Raw genomic sequence first — 19,560 nt, forward strand, 5'->3', positions numbered from 1 at the left:
GAAATCCTGTCCGCATGGTGGCCTAGCATAAGCAATGATGGAAAGCTGCATCAGATGTAACCTCCCTGTCAGCTCAGTGTGCCTCAGACAGACTGCATTTGGCACTCCGTGGCATGCTGCGCAGCTCCAGAAGTTAATGCTAGGGAAAAAAATGGGCAAAAATAATAGTCATGTAGAAACACGAGTTAAATTAGGTCTTTCTGTTGATTGAAGCAGTTGATCTTGCTTGTGGATCTTTGGGGTGTGAACTTGATGCTGAACAGCTCGTTTTTCATTTGACACGCCTTGAATTATTTTCAAAGAGATAGAAGAGAAGCTTATGAAATAGAATAGGTTATTGAGTCTTCCTAAAATGCTCACAACAATTATGTATAAAGCTGAAGTGAAGGATGACGGAATAAAGTTCTGTGCTTTATAAGTAAATACAGCACACTTAAAACTGATCTCCGTGCAGGGTCCTAGTTATTTCTGTTTTTAAAATCCAAAAGAAGTTTAGGAAGTCTCAGCGGTTAGTAGTGTGGGAAATAAATGGCTCTTCCACGAAAAATTCCACGTAAGCAAGGCTCTTTGAACAATTCTTTTTGAAATCGATTCTAACTACAGCCAGTGAGCGGTTTAATGTTGAAATGTATACTTGCTCTCCTATAAAGCAGTATTTCATTTGCATTTCAGTGCTGTTAGCCATGAAAAATTTGGGAAGAGCCCGAAGGAAACTTTTCATCATCCTGGGATACAGAAGGTAGGAGGTGACGACTTTTTTTTTCTTTGGTTGTGGCTTTTTATTCTTTTCTGGAAAAGATAAGTCATTATGTATAAATGCTAGTGGTTTGTTTCTTTCGGTGGCAGGATAATAATGAGGAGTAGGGTTACAGTTACAAAATCAGCTGTCTTTATCAGTTGAACTGGCTACTTTGAAATTAAACAAATACGCGAGTACATTACAGGGGGTTTTGTGCTGTCTTCAGTACCGGTGTGCTAAAGATACTGTTTTGTTTAAGGATTTATTGGCTCTTGAAGACCAAGAGGTAAATGTAAACTTTTCACTCCTAGCACTCACTTGGTGATATATAAGGACTTAGATATCAATTGCTTATTGCAGTAAAAAAATGTGGTGTTTCTGTGCAACATCTGAGATCAAAAATCATTTTAAGCACCGGCATAATAATATATCATATTAATAGATGACCAACTTCGTAATATCATAAAAAATCGTAATCTGTGATCAAAAGTAAAGTATTAGGTATCTGCTACTTGAGCATGTAATGGAGCTGGTATGAAGTGTATATTCCCGTGTGTAGGACGTATACAAAAGATGTATATAAAAGTCCTTAGAGGAAACATTACTTTAGGTCTTTTGTTTGATTGTCTGTTTATCCTATAATATTTGGTTTTATTTCTCCGGGACCTGTGAATTTTAAATTTGGAGTCCTTCATGCTAAGGATGGGCAGCTTACAGATGGGGAAATGTTCGGCAATGGTGAGTTTTTCACCTTTTCCTTGGCTGAGGGTTGCATAAGATCTTGAGTACATAAGATCACTGCGAGTACAAACATTCAGAGTCCTGACCCTCTTAGAATTCATCTTGGGAGCCTTGAAGATTTGTATATCAATCAAATTGTTACACTGAATAAACTGTTTCTTTTTTTCTAGTGGGCATTCCCACAATGAAGTGGTGTGGAGCTGAAGGGGACTACGATTTAACGGTGATGGAGCCATTTGGACCGAGTCTTGAAGATGCCTTCAGTTTTTGTTCGAGGAAACTTAGTCTCGAGACAGTCCTGTTGCTCGGTGGCCAAGTGGTAGGAAACTGCTTTGTTGATCTTGACGGCGCAGTATGTTGGAATATTAAGATACCTCGAGAGATCAGAACCAAATATGTTGTTTCTGTAATTTAGAGGTGAATAGGCCCGTATCATTAAAGGAAAGACTCAAAATTGCTTTTGTTTCTCTTAAATACAAAGTGCCCCATCTAAAGTGATTACAAAGTCTGAATTGATTTTTAAAAAGCAGACTTGCGCTGTTTGCAAACCATCTGTTGCACTGCTCAAAGACAAAAGACGTTCGCCCGAGAAAGTTTTTGGAAACAAATGTCAAATAGACACGGGGAAAGAGCTGGAGAGGTTTATGTATTGTCTATCGAATTATGTTCTCTTTAATGCCCTTACATTTTACAATGAAAAGTTTCATTACCTCTTTTATCGCCAAGACAACGTTGCTAGTGTTTTTATAAGGAAAAAAAGTATATGCCTAGTCTCTCGAGTGATTTTTTTTTTCTTCTCTATCTAGACTAGTTGAATTGAATACGTTCACTCTAAGAACTTCATCCACCGAGGTGTGAAGCCAGGCAACTTCCTAACAGGCCGTGGGAAGAGTTCCCTTATTGATTCCATTCCTATAATAAACGGTGCAGTCTGTTAGATAGACTGGCTGCAGTACCCGATTTTTCCACCAGGCGGCAGCACCGCCCCATGCAGACTAAGGGCAGCGCATGCGCAGACCCGGCTTGACGCCAAAGGGGCGGGGCTTCCGGCGGCGCATGCATATGCCACAACCTGCTTTCGCGCACGCGCAGAAGCCTTTCTGGGAAACTAAGCGCAGCGCATGCGCAGAAACTGCTTGACCCCTAGGGGCGGGGCTTCCGGCCTCATACATATGGGCTACGCAAACGGCCCGGGAGGTGGGTTCATTTCCGGCACGCGCGGCGCGGGAGCGGCTGTGGCGGTGCGGGGCCCTCGCCGGGAGCCTGGAAGACTTGCGGGCCGGGACATGCGGCGGCACTGGGCGAGCGGTCGGGCTGCCAGCGGCCGCGGGCCGATACCGTGCACTTACATACAACTCTAGGAACACTGACAGTTCGCATTATCACACAAAGTACGCATTTCAATGAACAATTGCCAAAACACAGATTCTAATTTTTTCCTGGCCTTTAAGCAGAGTGTTAAGTTTCCAGCTATTTGCCTAGAATTACCAGATTTTTCTTTTTTTTCCAACTCCAATTTTGAACATGTAACGAGACAACACATGGAACAAACAAGACACAGAGCGCTATTTCAGTTGTTACATTCTAGGAATTCCCCAAATCTGAAGACAACCTAAAGGAAGTTTTTAGCTTCCCAAATCTTAAGACAATCAAATAGGGCTATTACCCTTTTCAGAAGGCGTCCCTTCTTCTCAACCCTGCAAGACAGCGTCCCGTCTTTCGTCTTATGGCGTAAAACCAAATCTTAAGACAATCAAATATTCAAAACAAAGAATAAATATAAATACCTTTTCTGTTGTACAGAAGTCCTTGTCCACCTGTGTGAGAAGCCGAGAGGCAGGGGAGTCTTGCCGACAGAAGATGCAGTCAGGGGCCCTGAGGGTCCCCAGGCCCCTGGATTCCAGCACTGGTGGAGAGTTCTCCTGGCTGGCTCGCCAAATTGATGCCCAAACAGCAGAAAGTAGCTGCTCAGAGGCAGATTTTGTCTTTTAGCAGCAACCCCCACCATATACTCAATAATTCTTTACACTATATGCACTTTAAAACATATATAGGTTTACACTCACCCCTCGGATGCTCAAGACAGTACTCACACACCAACATTCATATTATACAGAAATGTTCTCACATTTCCAGCATAAAATGAGTATAATTAGTAGTAGTAGTAACCCTATAATTATTAATCCTATATACACAGATTGACTTCAAATCATCAAACATGTCAGTCTTCTGACCAAAACAGAATCAGGGTTCTGATATTACCTTAATACCAGATCGAATACCAGAACAGAATCAGTTGTATATCTGCGGTGCTAGCTACCCAGCATACGCCATCCCGCATAAGCACACAATGATCTTATGTCTTACAGACAGCTTTACAGATGGACCGGTCCCAGAACAGAAATATCCAAAACAGTACTGTTCAAATTAATATAATATTTACAATTAATATAATATTTGAATAAAGATAGTACCTTTGCTCTGCAAGATGGAGTCCTTGTCTGCTCCTGCGGTGATCCAGATGAGATGAGGAGCCCCTCCAGGAAAATCCCCAGGGGTACCCTAGGGGAGTCCCCGCTCTCAATGGGTCCCGCAGCCGAGCAGAGGAGGCCCCATCTGGGTCGCCAAATTGATTTAAAGAATCAGTCCCCAGTATTCGAGTGAGCGGAGGTTATCTTTATTCGGCAGCGCTGGGTGCGTGGGGGATCGCTCCACCAAAGTCACGCACACCGAGGGGATTTTTCAATCTTTATACAAGCAACTCATACCTATTCATTAACTTTCCAGGAACTCATTTACATACCTCACTAAACTAGTGACCATGATTCAAGTCCTTGTCTCTGCCACGTTGTATAAACAACAGGAACTTAGGACCAGATAGCCTTTTTAAAGATGACAAAATCCAAGGACTTAGCAATTAGTACATCCATCATGTTAGCAATAAGGGCCCTTGGACGTTTCCCAACTTTTAGATAAACATACGTACATCGCCCTATAGAAAAGTGGTACATCATTCATCATTCAATATTTTGAAGTACTTAATTTTGTCAGGACTATTTGATGACTGTTAGTCTGCTACTTTGAGTGAGGAGGAAGCGAAAATGCCATTTAGCAGACCCTTGGTATCACCAAGTACAGAATGAGGCCTTCCCACTTGGCTAGCACTAGCTAGGATAAATACTGGTAACAATTTGTTGCTGTTTCTGTCCCCTAAAGTCGGCTCTGAGGACTAAGGGATACATTCCTCCTCTGTGAATATCATTAACGGTATCCGGCTTCGCTTTCCTTTGTTTTTTTCTGTGTTTCTTAAAAATAGTATTTGCATATGTGAAAAGGGAAATATATGATGCTTACTTTTTAGATTAATTGCCATGGCTGAAGTTGAAGAGTCCAGAAAAATGTAAGCTGGCTGAAGAAATGGGTTGACCTCAATGTTGTGTCTATCTCCAAACAAAAGAAATCCTGTTTCTCCTGATGAGGATCATTGTTAAATAGCCATCACATTACCACATCACCAACATATAATGCCTAATGTTATCTGTGTGTATATGTAACAAAATCATACGTGCATTTATTTCTCGTTTGAGAATGCTGTCTGCGGAGGGGTTCTCTGCACTGTAGTTCAGAGACCTGTAACTTAGGCTTAATTTAGACCTGAATACACCACCTAGAAAAGAATCCAGTTTTGATGCAAAAGCAAAGGGGACAGATGTTCTACTTCTTTTAGAAGTTGTTTCAGTGGCTAACTGCCTTCACTTAGACCTCAGTTTCACTTTTTTTAAAATGTGAATGGTTTTAGTGTTCAACAATAGGTTCTTCACATGTCTTTTGCATAAATGTCAGTTCCTGTTAAAATCAATTTATAAAATACTACACCAACTAACTTAAGATGCTCCACCAAAGTCATGCACCCCAAGGGAACCTTTCAGCCCCCTCTTTATACAAGTCACTCATGTCTATTCATTAACTTCCCGGGAACACATTAACATACCTACTGAAGGCCTCGAAGCCCGGCAGCCAGCACCCCGCCCCTCCCCCTGCATCCCCCTTGGCCCACCGGAGGCCTCGAAGCCCGGCAGCCGGCACCCGCGTCCCCACTCGCCCCTGCCCACCAATGCCCCCCCCCCCCCATCAGCAAGGCAAAGCAGCCGGCTGACAGCTGTACCCCAGCAGCCGGCTGAACCCTGTGCAGTTACCGTATAAATAAAAAGCTGTTTCGTGGCCTTTGTATCCGTCAGCTTGGAGCAGTAAGGAAGGGATTGAAGCAGCTGGGTTAGTGATCTCAGCACCCTCCAGAATGGGAGCCTGGCTGCTGGGGACCACGGGCCTCGCACCTCCTTCCTCTTAGATGGGGAAAAACATTTCCCTGGATGGAAATCTGACAGGGACCTCCCGCTCTTGAAAACCACCTTGCGACTGGTTTCAACAAAGGCACCACTGACATCCCCTTAGTCCCCAGCATTGCAAATGCTTCTTCATTCGTTGGCATAAATATATGCATCTCTGACAACCGTAATAATACTTTAAAGCAATGAAAAAAATCAGCTTATAGAAGACGACAAAAAGAACAGTTATTTTTCTGTGCACAAAGCGAGGCTTTGATTCTGCTTGCTGCTGGGTATTCTCCGTACTTTGTCCAGAAGAATCTTGAACTGACTGGAGCCTCCAGCACTGCTGCAGCATAAATATTAAACAACTATAATACATCCCATCAACTTAGCACATAGAGCTCAGAGGCCAGCCCCCACAAAAATTAAAGAGCTATGACATGCTGAGTTACGGGGCTGCAGCTATAATAATTCCATAATGCACAGCCTGCTCAGAGGGAAGAACAGGTAGAGAGAACTGTTTACAACTCCAACAAACCAAGCATAAGAACAGAGAAGAAAGAATAAAGTCACCTGGATTTTTCTCAAAACCTAGAGAAAACACTTTGCCAGATCAAACGGACTTTGTGTTTCTATTCAGCAAGCAACTGAAGGAAGATGAAGCATTACTGTATGATAACACACTCGCTTGAGGAAGCAAACTGGGGACACCAGCCTGCAACCCACAGTCAGCATACGAGATACCAGATCCCTCGGGTCCTGCTGGGATGCTGCACGGACTCACAAGCGTCCAGAGAGTAATCTTGAATTTACAGGAATAAAAGCCTTTGGGGTGCTGCTCCGAACAACATAAGCTCTGCTACGACACCTGGAGCTTGCCTAAGCCGAGCCACTGAGAAGAAACACTCAGATGACAGATTTCCCTGGCTTGGCTAATTAGAGTCTAATAACTCACCAGTGCTCCTCACCCAGCTGCTCACTGTATGTTTAACAGACTGAATTCAGTGGTCTCACCCTGGGCAGGCAGTCCCTGGGGGGGGGGTGCATTAGGCAGCTGCTTGCATTTGCTTCCAGCCTGACAGCTGCGGCTGAACACACACCCCGGCTCACCGGCATTCTGCGCTCCTCCTTAAAGGGCGCTGCGTGGGCTGAGCTGCCCAATGGTGCCCTTAGATCCTCCAGCTGCTGGGGTCCTCTGCCCAGAGAGCTGCTGACAGCCCTCGCTCGGCTCCTGCGCGACAAACTGTGCCTTGCCAGGCTTACCAGCACCACCCGCCACACAAACCATCGCTGCTGCTGTGCTGAGGAAGGACGTTAATGAAATACTGAGAGCGGTGACGATGCTTGAGGTCTTTATCTTAGAGGGGCACGAAGCGGGGGAGGAGAGCACATCCTGAGCCTTCAAACCAAAACACTGGGGTGCAGTAAAAGGGAGAGAAGTTCAGCAATGAGTGGGAATGAGCCGAGCCCACTTTCAGAACAGCCACCTAGATCACTCCAAGGGAAAGTCTCCATTTGCTCTGTAGAACCTCACGGGCCAAACTGGAGAGAAAGTATTTGAATGAGACAGGACAGGACCAGCGAGGCTGCAAGTGAAACCGATACCAGGATTCAACGTAGTTCTACCATCAGGCTTACAAGGGCTGAGCACAGGCAGATCACCGCAGCAGGCAGCTGACAGCTCGTGCTGGCTGTCAGACAGATGATGCCTACCATAAACCCAGCATCCAGTTTGCTGGGACTGCTGTTTCTTGCAAGATTGCAAAGCTAGGGTAGCAGAGATCAAATGCACATAAGGAGCCTCTGGAGAAAAAATTAGAAAGATCAGGATAATCTTCAAAGTGACAGAAAAGGATCTGTTTCATGATGTGGGCTCACAGCTACTACAGAGAGTCCTTGCTTCAGCTTAGTCAGAAAAGAAGGGTCTGCACAGGATCACCCTGCTCCCAAGTGAGTGTTTTGGCCATGAGCTACATTAGGAATAAATAAAAGCACCTCTTCTCCTTAGGGCAGCAGTATTAACCTCTGAACACTACCTGGCTCACGATACGGGCTAGGGCCGTACAGCCAAAGTATCTGCAGGCACAAGGCAGGGCTTCATGTCTTGAAAATTCAGAAAGCTCAACCAATGCAGGCACAGAGTGGCCCTTCAGCGCCCATGAGCTTGGCAAAAGCTGTGCTGAGGAACACTTTGATGACAGCACTTGGATATGGCCCTAAAGCATCCAAATCCCTTTGTGTGCATGTCCAGCAGCTTCCCTCTATAAATGAAACTGAACCGCTCTCTGACGATACTGTGCTCAAACAAGACAGGAAATTAAGAACCAACAGCAAATTCCTCAATGCCCATTAAGAGAAAAAGGGCAGTTTGACAGAAAGGCACAGCTCTGTCCATACAGATCCTGCAGCTGTCACCATGCCATGTGCCCGTGCTCCTGTTTCAAAGGACCCCACATCACTCGTGCTGCAGCAACAGCACCAGCCTCTGAGCCGGTCTGACACCAGCCGATTGCTCTCCAGGCAGAGGCTGGGGATGGACCCGCACGCTGCGCTACAACACACTACACCCAGCTTTTCTGGTAGGAGCACAGACTGGTGGCTCAGTCTTGCTTTGGCATACACAATAAATCCTCTTCTTCCTTCCGCAAAGATAAACCATCTCTCTCTGGAGCAACTGCTTAATTTGCTTTTCTATTACACTTTGCTGGAAGAGCAAGACAAGGAGATCCGTTAAAAGTGAGAATCAGGATGCTATTGAACAATTTTGTTCAGTTAAACCATCTTGCCCTGTTCAGGCTTAAGTAGCACCATCACATTTCTTGCTTAGAAATCACCTGCTTACCTATAATTACCATATACACAGCGTCTCAAGGAAGCCAGGAAAGGAGAAGCAGATTTTCCAAGACTGCCCTTTTGCCCCTCCAGCCCACTGCTAAGTGGTTCAGTGCTTTCTAAATCAAGCCTTGCTGCGCAGGAAGCCTCACCTGTCACCTTTATATTCCAGTCCCCCTCTATTTTATCACTTTGATTCTGCCATCCTGCAATTTATTACAAAAGCTCTACCATAGCCGAGATAATTAATAGGAGCCTCATGTTATACCTTCCTGTTATTTCTTTCAATAAACTTCAACTGCCAGACCAAGCTCACTTCCAAGGGTCTGCTGGAGATTCCCTAGCCTCACATACTATCATTTACAGTAACTGGTTCCTGCCTGAAGTATTTACAGTACTATTGTCCCTTTCCCAGCTGCCTCACCCAGCATTTGATCTCTGCTACCCTAGCTTTGCAGATTTGCAGCTCCCTCTGTATTTACTCTTTTTCTGGCACCTGGACCGCATTTCATAGAATTATTTAGGTTGGAAAAGACCCATCAGATTGAGCCCAACCATAAACCTAACATTGCCAAGTCCACCACTAAACTATGTCCCTAAGCACCACGTCTACGTGCCTTTTCAATACTTCCAGGAACAGTGACTCAACCGCTTCCCCGGGCAGCGTGAAAAAGCATAAGACCAGTAACCTCCATTCTGCTGATCTGCAATCATTTGTTAATCCACCCTTTAAGCGCACACCAAGATGGAACACGGGACACTGCCAGCATCCCTAAACACCACTCACTCCCCTTGTTTCTGCACCATCTCTTAGTTTCTGCAGCATCGACTTGCAGCGCACAGCACAGGCTGCACGGTGTTCACGTACCCACCAGCTGCTTTCACCTGCCAGGGCCCTGAGAGGTCGGGCATCAGCCGAGTTGTCCAAAATGCTCCTACGAGCCTTAATCCAACCCAAAGTGTTACAATCTCAGTCTTCAAAACTTTCTCACTGAAAAGTTACATATATTCATGCCCACTTATCATACGATGCCACCGTGGCAACGGCAGGGACGTGGAGAGGCACAGCAGAGGGCTGCAGGGATGCTCAGCACCGGCTCCCACCCAGCCTCTGCCAGCCCAGGGGGACCCACAAACAGGAGCCCAGCTGTGCCCAGCTACCACACAAGCTCACGGCTTCAGCAGGGAGCTCCCACTTACCCCTGCCCCAGGGCAACTGGAACCAGCCGCGCTTCCCTGCACTTGCTGGGCACAGGCACTGCAGGTGCCTGGCTAGCACAGCCTGCTCTCCAAGCACCAACAGCAGCTCAGGGAACGCGTGCAACGCCCACAGCAAGCATGCAGCCACACTGCCTCCAACACACCCTCCCAGCTTCAGCACAGCCACAGCCCTGCCCGTCTTAGCGCAAAACAGGGCAGCCCTTAGAGTAATTCATGGCAGGACCCAGAGGGTTTCCCCCAGGGCTAAGAAAGCAAGCCAGCACTCCAGACTCATCATCAAAGAGCCACACGCCATCTGGAAACACCCACTATGACAACAGATCCTAAAAATCAAGCCACGCAACCCACAGAGGTGCCAGCACTGCCCTCAGAAGGGACCAGCTGCTCTTCTGGCCTGCTCACTTTGGGATAACTTGGACCCCAGCTCAAGCAGCAAACCTGGTGCACTGCCACCGCGCCCCTCGCAGCCTGCCTGCGGCAGGGCTCTCGGCGCAGGCTCACACCCGGGCACAAACCAGCACAACTGACCTGTCCTTCTCGGGGAAGCACCGCAGCCAGCAAACCCTGCTAAGCACAGCATCACACACAGCTCTTGACAGAGCCCACAGGTGCCCTTACACCCTCGCTGAGGAGCTTGGGCACCAGGCACACCGGTGGTCCATTCAGACAGATGCATTTCACCTGGGTGCCTCTGCCCTGCCCTTGTGCAGGGTCTGACACAGGGCTCGAGGGAGGTCACTGCTTGCTGAGTGTTGTTTGAATCCCTCACGTTCCTTTCAAGGACACAGAGGCTCCTCCAGCTAGGAGACCAGAACTGCTTCTTTAGCTGGTGAGACCACAGTGGAAACATGAAGCTGCATAAGATGGCAAACGAGAGCACTTCCAAATCAGACAGCTGGAGATTTATTCCCACTTCATAGTAAGCATTGCTGGTATTTCATTAAGAAGCCAAGCAGGACACCTCAAAACCTGAGCCTTGGGCCAATGCCATGGGATTGCAGGGCATGAAATAATCATCTAAAAAGAATTTGTGTTGTATATTAATCTTCCCCATACTTCCTTCTCAAAAAGGCTTCTGCCTAAATAACCGGACCTCAGAAGGCCCACAGCCATTATCGCACTGCACCTGGGAACACGAGCATTGCAATCCTGGGTAACTGCAGCCCTTCAGGCAAGGCTCAGCCTGGTACAGGAAAGGGACACGGTGACACATCTGATCCTCAGCACAGTCTTTTCCATGGACTGAGCAACAAAACACAAAGGCATGCAATAAAAAGGCACCCCAGTGTGCAGCACATCACCCTCCGGTGCCTTCAGCACAAGCACAGCCAGGGCTCATCCTCCTCCCTCTGGACTTTGATCTCAGAGTTACACGCTACCCGTGGGCGACTTCACTTTTAGCCTGTGTTCCCTACACTGCCACCGAGATGAGCCAGTCATTACCTGGCAGAGGCAAACGCAGGGCAGGGAAGCAGGGAAGGCAGGACCCACCATTCTTCCCAGCCAGCGCCTTCCTTCGTCAGCCTCTGATCACAGGTCAGCTTGTTCACCCCCATTTTACCACGTGGACATTGCAATACGGTTATTTCACTCTGTTTTCTCGTATAGGTGAAGACCCATCACGACCTTAGAGATTTTTGCACAAAGTTTAGCCAGTTTGTTTTTTTTTTTCTTAGACAGGTTCAACCTAAAGTAAAGCAGAGTTCACAGTACAAGAGAAGCCTGGGACAGGGGAGTTCAAGCATGCTGGACAGAGAGAAACATGCTCAATTTTGGGGGGCTTTTTATGTTGGTGTTTTGTGGTTTGTTTGGGGTTTTTTTATGCACATACCTTGACTTTAAAGCCTTTTTCTCCTTTGCTCCTCTTCCCACATCCCAGCTCCCACACGTAATGGAGGCAAATCTCTATGTGCTGTTGCCAGACCCTGGGCTGGACATACCCACGCCCAACAACCGGAGGGCAGCTACAGCAGCGCACACACAGCAGCACAGCTTATCGCTGTGGAAATTCCAAATTACAGCACTGAAGAGGTATCACTTGGCAAGAGCACGCCAAGATGGTCTGCAGGAGCTACTTTCAGCCACCCAGGCTAGAGAAGCACAGCACCCAGAGGGCCCCAGCTCAGACAGGCTCTTCAGCCTCCCTGCAGTGCCTATCACTGGAGGGAGAGCGTGGGTCACCCTTGCACAACACGCTCCCAGCCCCACAGGAGGCAAACTCCCTTTGCCAGGGAAGAGCTGATGCAGCCCCGTGCAAGGGGAGCTGCAGAGACCCTGGTGATCAGGCAGAAGGGGACCCACACTCTCTGCAAAAAGCAGCTTGATTTGATTCGGTCATGTTTTGCACGCAAAGCCCTTGGGGTGCTCTAGCATTTTGCAAAACACACACATTCTGCCAAAGCTGCTTCATTTCTGATGGCGGGGAAGGTGAACAGTGCAGACTATTATTTTTTTCTAGCTCACGGGGACTTGGAGCGATAGGAATACACTGCATTCCCAGAGAACAGGCTGGGGAGATGGCACTGCAGGTGTGTGCTGTCAGCCAGCCTGCTGGCAGACGACAAGAGGGAGGCCACAGCCAGCTTGTCTTGCAGTTTTTTCACCAGAGCCATGGCTCCTGATGGCTACAGACACCAGACAGCCCTGCCAAGCTGCCGTTTTCAAACAGCCACGGACCTGAAATTACAGTCGGTATGGGTGCCCACACTTGGCAGGCCTACACACATGGTTCAGGATGCCCTGCAGGATGTAGAAGACTGCAGCCACCGCTTCTGACCCAGTTCTGGGCTTTGCCATGCTTGGAGATGGAAATGTAAGGCAGACCACCCCCGTCACAAAGCTGGATGCCCAGACACACAGGCAGAGCTGAGACAGCGAAGGGGAAGGACAACCAAGTCTCTTCCAGGCTTCTTCCCCAGGACAGGGCTTAGCCATCTCCCCTGGGGGAGAGGCACACTTTCAGAAAGAGCCCAGAGGCTGACAAATCACAGCACCATCCATGCTCACAACCACGGACTTGGGGGTACAGGGTTTGTATCACTGCCCCCTCTCCGTTCTGTTCCTGGGGTCGTACACAGCCAGCTCTGCTCCAGCAGGGACCAAGCCCCTCCTCCCCTGCCAACACCCCCCCTGCCCCAGCAGCTCACCTCTGCTCTCCTTCACAGCATCCAGCTGCCACCATCCAGTTCAGCTGGGAGCCATCCCTGCCGGTTCACACTTGGCTCCCAGCTGGCTGCCTGCGCTCCTGACAGACACATGCCCAGCAGCACAGGCTGCAGCTAGTCCCAAGGAAGCAGACAGGGGATCACACTCGTGCACAGCGCAGCGCACAAGCGAGCCACCCTGCTCCATCCTAGCGGGGTCTGACCAAACCAGGCTGGTGGCCCTGCTCTCTTTTAGGGGCACAGAGAACTTAGTTCATGCAGGGAGCTGCTCCACCCAGGCTGAAAATCCTTCCCCCCCCCGTCCCCGGGGAAACACTGTTTACATAGCTCTTCTCCTCCTGCAGAAACAAAGGAGCCTACAGCCACGGGCAACGAGCAGGCACCTTGCATTATTAACCTCTCCTTTGCTGCAGCATTAGAAGGACACAGAGCACTGTCAGCCAGCACCTCCCAGAAGCCCTGCTGCGGGCTCCGAGGTCAACCCTGACAGCACAGGCACTCTCCAGCTTCTGAACACCAAAACCAAAACCCCTGCGCAGGGTCTGAAACAGGCACATCAGAAGCATCTTTCCTGTCATCATTGCTGCACCCACGCCATCAAACCCACAAAATAACTGGACACGCCTGGTGTCTTGCAGAGGACACAGAGCTGCAGCAAAGGCAAAGAGCTGCAGCAAGGATCCAGGGAGAGGGGGGAAGTGCTGCCACAGGCAGCTTATATGATGGGGTGCAGAAGGAGCCTTCACTACCCCCATTTTAACCCATGGAGGAAGAACTCCGGTGCTCAGTTCGAGAATGGACTGACTGCAGCACTCAATCATTTTAGATGCTATCAAAACATCCTCTAACAAATAACTGCAGTCAGATCACTTACCCACTGCAACCTGATGAAGTCCCAAATAGGCAGCTCAGTCTTCTTGAGCCAGAACAGGCTTCGTATTTGTTTCCTGCTGAGAAAGAAGGAAAATCAAGGTGGCTCCTTTTGTCCGTGTTTCCCCTGCCTTCTTCTGAGCAATGCAGTCCCACACTGTAGGGGAGAATAATGATTTCATTTTGGTTTTGGTAGCACAGACCTCAACGCACAACCCTGGGTTGCTGTCTCCCTTTTTATATCCATGTTGGGAACCCATTTCGTTTTCTCGCTTTGTTTAGTTTACATCTCACTTCCAAACCCTCAACTGCTCCTCTACTTCTTTTCTAAATGAAGACAGTATTTCAAATGCCTGCGTTTTGGAGACCCTGACATCAACTGTGCAGTTATTTGAAGAGTAAATTGTTCTTCCCCATTGCTTATTAAAACAAAGCAAAATCTTTGGTCCTAACAAGTGTGATGCCTCCTAGCTTTTCTTTTTCCTTAATACTATGATACCCTTTAATTCAGCCAGCTGTCTTTGTGTGAATGCAGAAGAAAATTTACAAGCCTCAAAAAGTTAATAACTTCCTCGTGCATTTGCATGCCAGTCACAGATCCCTTTGGAGGACAATTTGCAGACACTGTGCTCCTTGCAGAGAATATTTAGAAATTTTGCCCTAATGCAGCACTGTGAATTGTGCAGTTGGATCTCGTGCCCCACGGGGAAGTGGCTGGCCTCCACATTTTTTTGCAGTTGCCTCCATAAATTGCTTAGCAGAATGCTTCTGGATCAGGTGATTTACAGAACTCATCAGCACTGTGCAACTTGCAAAGCCAGCAGTTAAGAAGTGGTTTGAAATTTGTTCTGTTTAAGCTCAAAATGAACTTTCTTAGTTATTCATGCAAATAAAGCCATGGCTTTTGAGTGCTGGAAGGAAGCACATGGTGGGGGGGCTCAATCACCTAAAATTCTTTTTATGTTGTTTTTTTCTGGATATGGAAATGTACTGGGTTACATCCGATTTCTTCCAAAACCCATTTCTAAGCCACTTTTGCAAGGAGAAGCAAAATCCTAAATGCTGATCACTCCTTCACCTTGCCATGTCCTACATCGTGTAAAACTGGATCTCTGTGTTGATGTAGTTGGATGAGAATCACATTCAAAACCAACCTCAAAACCTGGGGACATTCTGTGGGCAAAAAAAATGAGTGCCAGAAAGCAGCAGAAGTTAGGGACTTGGGAAACAGTTCTGTGCTGTTGGGCCACCCACACCCCTATTTCTTTGAATGCCAAGTTGTAATCCCTCCATGATGTGCCAAGGTGTTAACCCGACTGAGATCCGAATTCTCACTCCACAGAACCAGGTGTGGCTTTGGGACTGAGGACAAGGAGGCTGCGGCCCCTCCATGCCCTGGTCCATGTGCTCTGGGACATGCTGTGGTGGGAGCATCACACGGTCCCAGCCCGGGGTACCCAAGCCTTGGGCAGCGGCTGGGTGCTCCTGGAAGCCCCAGCTGCTAGCGAGGAGCAGGACATACTCTCTTTTTTCTTTCTTTTTCTCTCAGCTGTCCTGAATGGTCTGTATTTTACTCTGCTCCTCCTCATTTCAGGAGAGCACTCTCTGAGGCTCACCTGGAAGGAGAGAGCGCAAAACTCCCAGGGTTTCCTAAAGTTCCAGCATCAATGTAGGGTAGAAGAAAGGATAGCTTCCGCAGACCTTCCAGGAGAGGCTGAGGGCCTGCTGCAGAAGGGAAAGAACTGCCATTGATATTTTTTTGATGATAGTGGCCATGGGACGTGCCTCACCCCTGATTATGGAGAAAACTTGTCCCTTGGAAATCTTTTTCATTTCCTAAGAGCTCTGATGGTTTAGAATGTCAAGTTTTTAATGAAAATTAAGCCACATGTGATGCAAGATGGAAAAATCTTCTGAACAGTGAGCACTCAGTACTGCCTCTTTTCGGGTGTCTGTGCAACAGAAGTACACAGCCCTCTGATGCGTGCCTGAGCTGTGAAGTGTAACTCATCTCTGCTGTCAGCTGGGCTTTGGCTGGATCCACTTAAAACCCACTGAATTCAGCAAAAGCTCCCTAGCTCTTCCTTTCTGGCTTTGGACATGATCAAACATCCCCATGCCATGGCTGCAGGACCAAAGTCAGCGATCGTTGAAAAGGCTGTTCCAGGAGGGTTTTTTCCGAGTTGAGATCTACTCACACGTGGGCTGCTCTTTGCAATAAGAAGTTGGATTGGACATTCTGGAATGACTAAGCAGCAGACTTTTATAAGAAAAGAAAATAACTTTCAATCCCTAAGCTTTAGTTAATGGTGGGTGTCACACAAATGGAGCTCGAAGGAGAGAGGAATAGTTTTGCACAAAAGCCACAGTGACGGTTGTGTACAACTTCTGGGGCTTTCTTCCGCTCCTTGTGCTACTCGCTTTCCGTACAAGAGTAGAATGGGATGGCAGAGTGACCTAAGCCAAAATCTGAGCTAGAATTCAGGCACTTTAGGCTGCTCCAATGGTTCAAGAGAGCCTTCAGACTGAAAGATCCTGCACTATGCCATCTTAGCAGACTTAAGGAAGAAAATCAGCATCTTGGAGTTCCGCTGTAAGCCTTGTGGTCTCAGTTGCCTTTGCAGCAAGGGATATGTGTGTTAGCAGTACACTTAGAGCTTATCTGGTTTCAGTAGTGAGGAGGCTGCTTTTCCGTAACTGCTCAGCATCCTTCAGGTGAGGCATCTTTACAAAGCTGAGCTCTTGGTTTGATGGTGGGAACAGGTGAGTGCAGCTCTCTGGAGACCGTAAAGCCCTGTCTTAACAAAGCGCTGCTGCAGGCGGTGAGCCCTGGAGCACCCCGGTACGGAGCCCTACGTTAGGTGCAGGTGGTGGCTGAGATGCTCTGCCTGCTTGAGGCAGCGCTCGGGTGCACACATCGCTGCCAGCAGGCTGCTTGGGTATCACTGTCAGCTGGCTGCTGGGCCTTGCTTGGGCTCTTCCTTCTCAGCTCCTGTGCGGTCGTCTCTGATGGCAGCGATACAGACAGCAGATTTTTATCTCCGGTTCTGTTCTGTGAGATTTGTGCCTTCACTGAACAGATTTCAAAGCTTGTCTAAGTGCACGGGAAGGAATTCCGAAATCACATTTTATTCGCAGCATCACTTTCTCAGGGTGCAAAGTGATTGCTAAGCTACAAACCAGCCCAAGGGCTCCGTCAGAAGTTAGAAACCAGCCCCAAAGTTTATCTGCTGAGGGAAGAGAGGGGTCCTGTATCTTCTCGCGGAGCACCTAGTGCTGGTGCCACCCAGCCCGGAGTCAGCGTCTGGCTCTGAGGCTGCCTGGAAAATCCAGGCGAACTGAAGGAATTCTGGTACTGACATGGCAACCTCTCCCCAGGCCGTGAGACCAGGCTGCCCCTGCGCATCAAAGGGAGCGGCATAGGGCCCCAGCTGCGCTTCAGCTTTGACCAGCTGGACATTGGGAAGGTTTTTGTTGGATCAGCCCACAGCTATGAGGTGAGCAGTGGGGTTTTCCGGGGTTGGGGTGGATCCTGATGGCCCCTGGCAAAGTGAGCTTTGTGGTCCTGCGGGATTTCTGGCAACACAGGCAGTTATGTGCACGGATTATTTGATGTAAGTTAAATGTGGGAGTTTTTGCAGAATCTGGATAGTTTTGATGGGGTCTGAAAGGTGTGTATGTTGTCCACAAAGCCCCAGTCCCTGCGTTTTGGCAACCTCCCTTTGAGATCAGCTGGGAGGCTTCACGCAGAAAATCCAGCCCTTGACACATGAAAGCAACACCAGGTCAAAAAGGTCAGGGTCCAGAGGCTTTTGTTTCAGCCCTAGAAATAAAATGTGAGCCTCTGTCCAATAAGGCCTCACTTGGAACTCCAAATCTTGGTATAATCTCATTTAATAATTTCTTCATTACCTTTCTAGCTCGGTTGGTCCAGCACAGGAAAGCTTCAGGCCATCCTGAAAAAGCATCTACCAATACCAATGCATCTGGTAATTCAGAAAAATCAATCTGCCAATATTCTCCCAGAATATTCCCTTCCTTTACCTCTCCAGGTGGAGGTCTTAATTCCATTTTAGGATTATTTTTATAACATATTACACACTGTTTTACTATTTGATCAGCATAGCTTTGAACCTTTGGCTCTGCTGCATCTCTCCCAATGCTTGCAATTACAGCATACGGGAGCTCCTGCGCATGCCTGCTGCAGCAACTTCTGAATCATGGGCGCTGTTACCAAACACTGCCCAGCAGATGTCACCCACCACCTGCCTGGAAGTCCTTAGACATTTTAGCGTTTTAGCCAATTTATTCTCTTTTTCATCGTATTCGGGCACTTCAGTTCTCATGACGTTTTGAGGAATCAGGGCGCTCCCATTACTGCTCTGTGGGCCGCTCTGCTGTTTCATCAGCCTTACAATTCCCTTGTATGACCTCGTACGTCCAGGTCCGTGAGCCCTGCAATTAATTATGGCCACCTTCTGAGGTTTCTGAACCACTTCTAGTAATTTCAGTACTTCTGATCCGTGCTTAATAGGTGACCCTTGTGATGTTAGAAGTTCTCTCTCTCTCCAAATTGCCCCATGTGCATGTATCACTCCAAAGACGTATTTAGGGTCAGTATATATACTGGCTTGATTATCCTGTGACAATTCCAAAGCTCTAGTTAAGGCAATTAATTCAGCTTTTTTGTGCTGAAGTACTTGATGCCAAGGGCTGTGATTCAATCACATCCTCACTGCGTATCTGGATCACATTCCCCATTCAGGGTAAAACCACTTCTGTGTGGACGGTCCCCTCCAGATTTTTCGGTGGAACATCCTTTGTATCTGGCCTGCTGGAAAAGACTTGTTCGATAGTTAATACACAGTCATGCTCTCAGTTTGTACCATCAGATACCACCAGCAAAGCGGCAGGATTCAAAGAGGTTGTTACCTTTAAACTTAGACCTCCAGTTCCAATCATAAACACTGCTTTATACTGGATCATTCTACTAGGTGATAACCAATGGTGATAACCAGGATTATTAAGTCCGCGTCGTTCCAGCACTGAGCTCACAGCATGTCGTACAAATACAGTGATCTTTTGTCCCAAAGTGAGTTTTCTTGCTTCTTGAATCAGTAGCACAGTTGCGGCCACGGCACGGAGACAGGCTGGCCATCCCTTACTCACTTGATCCAAGTGTTTAGAAAAATAAGCCCTTTCCATTCCCCCAGCACTTGAGGCAAAACCCCCAAGGCGGTATGGAATCCTTCATGTACATACAGGGCAAATGGCTTATCCAAATCACGTTATCCTGGTGCTGGAGCTTCCATTAATGCCTCTTTAATATCATCAAATCCTTTTTGACATTCAGGAATCCATTCTAATACATTCCCTGGCCCTTTTATGGCCTCATATAATGGTTTAGCCATAAGTCCAAAATTCAGGATCCAAATTCTACACCACCTGGTCATTCCAAGGAATCCTCTGCATTCCCTTTTTGCTCATGGGGGTGCAATCTTACAAATGGCTTACTTTCTTTCACTGCTTAGTTTACATTCCCCTTGGGATATTTCAAACCCAAGATATGCAACAGTCATCTTGACCAACTGAACCTTCTTCTGGGAGACTGGATATCCAGCCATTCCCAAAAAAATTAACAAACAAATTGAGGCTTCAATACATT

At 47.6% G+C, this 19,560-nt stretch overlaps 1 long non-coding RNA gene across 1 annotated transcript; it reads right to left on the minus strand.

Annotated features, from left to right (window-relative positions):
- Positions 1 to 1,778: 1,778 nt before the first annotated feature.
- On the minus strand, positions 1,779 to 17,870 carry LOC129782887 (uncharacterized). Its single transcript, XR_008744999.1, has 3 exons — positions 13,900 to 17,870; positions 3,268 to 3,444; positions 1,779 to 1,854 (listed from the first exon to the last, which is right to left on the minus strand). It is a non-coding gene; the product is annotated as an uncharacterized LOC129782887 (long non-coding RNA).
- Positions 17,871 to 19,560: the final 1,690 nt, after the last annotated feature.

Source organism: Falco peregrinus, chromosome 19 (genome assembly GCF_023634155.1).
Source record: "Falco peregrinus isolate bFalPer1 chromosome 19, bFalPer1.pri, whole genome shotgun sequence".
In the NCBI taxonomy this organism is placed as follows: Eukaryota; Metazoa; Chordata; class Aves; order Falconiformes; family Falconidae; genus Falco; species Falco peregrinus.